The following is a 2,658-nucleotide window of genomic DNA, read 5'->3' on the forward strand; positions in this document are numbered from 1 at the left end:
ATCGAAGATCACAGAAGAATATATTACCTAAAGAAATAGGAAGTGCATTGTAAACAACTTCCAAAACTCTAGAATTGGCAAAGAACACTGGTTACTCAGTGTTCTTCTGTATTGTTACAACATACTCTTCAAGCTACAGGCCCATAATATCCGGCAGACTTTTTCACGAAGCAGGAAATTTCAACGATAGTTCCATTTATATTGGAAGTTTGTCAGTCACTTTCTTCTGTGTCCTATAGAATGTCTTGCAGACACTTTCACTTGCCCAGAGTATCTGTGGGCCCTGCATGTAACATCAAGCAATCCAGGCAAGAGCAGTTTCTTGCCCAAATGGCTAACCAATGCTGTAAGGAGTCTCTCAGGTGCCAATCTTCCTTTTTAAATAATTGGTGCTGCCAGGAACAGAAGTGTCCCGTTGTCATAAAGAGTCCTAAATTTCAGACAGCTGGTGGTGGCACACACACACCTTTAATTCCAGCACTTGAAGGCAGAGGCAGGTGGATCTCTGTGAGTTCAAGACCAGCTTGGTCTACAAGAACTAGTTCCAGGATAGACTTCAAAGCTACAGAGTAACCCTGTCTCGAAAGAAAAAAAAAGTCCTATGTTTCTAAAGCATTTTAAATGCCACATTCTGAAGGTTGTTGAAAGATAAGAAGAATCCCTATCTAAAATATATCTCTATATACCTAGAAAACCTAACATGACTACAAGTTTGACAATTATTGATGATTATCTATTAACCTGTTTTTCTTAATTGTACATTACATTTTAAAATGAGCTACATAAACACAATACCTTAATCAAGAGCAGAAATATAGATATAACAAAATTGACCTTAAGTTAGTATCTATCAATAAACAAAGCCCCATGTCAATGCAAAGTATTCATCTCTATAGCATATCCCCCTTTAAATGTAAAGAAACATTTATAAACAGTCACTTAGGGAATTTGGGTGTAGTTCTTTCCAAACTTCTTCCTGTTTTTTATTGGGTGAGGTCATATTTGGGGGTGTTCATGGTGACCTTTCAGGGGATCTTGATCTACCAAACCATACTAGTCTGGAAGGATTCTACAGTTTTTCATTGTCTGTGGAAACCAAAGAAGAACCTCTTATTCAAAGCAACAAATCCTTTGACTCAATTTTTGAAGTCAAAATATTTTTGTGTTGGCTTAGATTAGCAGCTCCCAGAATCAAATGTGTCTCTACAGTCAAAAATTTCAAAGAAAACACTGTAATATATATAATCCAGATTTTCTATGTATATTCCATCTTTACATGGTTTATTTTACTTTACTCCTTTTAATCTAACCAGAACCTGGCTGGTAAATTATAGCCACAGGGTGACACACAGATTAATAGAGATGGGTTAATTATAGATGTAAGAGCTAGCTAATAATATACTAAAGTTATTGGCCAAATAGTGCTGTAAATAGTATAGTTTCTGTGTGATTATTTGAGTCTAAGCAGCCAGGAACAAACAAGTGGTCTTTTATAACATATCTCCTTGCCTGATAACTCACTATTTTTGTTTTAAAGAAATAACCAGTAGACACATGATATGTCTTTATATTGTACATTTAATAAGTCTCAATAACAGGTGGTTTATTCAATAAAAGGTACATATTATTTCACAAAACTAAATTCTCTTAGTTAATTTTACTTGCATTGTTTTATGGTATCTGATGGGAAAAAAAACTTGAAATAAAGGCCCATTTTGACTCTTGCTTGAGCAAATATAGTCCATTTTTGTTGAAAAAGAAAAAATATTGAGTCATTAATAATGGGGGTGATTATGGAATAGACCTAATTTGGAATTCCTTTCTGTATGCTCTGAATATGTTTTCACAGCATTCTCTCATGTGGTTTCTATTTGATAGAAGCAAGCAAAAGCACAATTCTTTTAGGAGAATGCTTCTTAACTCAGTGGTATCAGGAAATATGGCATGGTTCCTTTAAGAAAGCTTTTTGGTTTGTGCTAGTTCCATGAACAGCTCTGGCTCTTTTAGGAGGTCAAGCACTTGTATCGGTTTGTGGCAGTATGGACCAAATGCTTATCAGAGTTGAGATAGTGAGCACAGTTCCCACCTGCTGGTACCTCCAACATATTGAAATTCTGAGAGAGTTGCAGCCAGAATCCAGGGCTGCCACAACCACACTTCTTATCATTTTAAAGTGCTCCTGGTCAGGAAACAATTAAATAGATGTAATAAACCTCTGAATGTGTTAGAGTGTGTTTTAAAAATGCACATAGGCTTGAGAAAAAGAAGAAAAATAATATAGAAAATATAAAACAAAGTCTTTAAAGAGACAGTATACAGACTGTCATAAATTAAAGGATTAAAGAAAAATAAGCCACTTAAAAGAGCAAATATAGCCGGGTAATGGTGGCGGACACCTTTAATCCCAGCACTCGGGAGGCAGAGGCAGGCGGATCTCTGTGAGTTCGAGACCAGCCTGGTCTACAGAGCTAGTTCCAGGACACCCTCCAAAGCTACAGAGAAACCCTGTCTCGAAAAACCAAAAAAAAAAAAACCTAGCTTGGACCTGCTGAGTCACACGATAAACTTACACTTTGAAGCAATCACGAACTGTCTCATAAAAGTGACTGTAATTTTACATTTCTGCCAATAACAAATGGGCACTGTAGCTTCTCTATA

Source organism: Microtus ochrogaster, unplaced genomic scaffold, assembly GCF_000317375.1.
Source record: "Microtus ochrogaster isolate Prairie Vole_2 unplaced genomic scaffold, MicOch1.0 UNK39, whole genome shotgun sequence".
Classification (NCBI taxonomy): Eukaryota; Metazoa; Chordata; class Mammalia; order Rodentia; family Cricetidae; genus Microtus; species Microtus ochrogaster.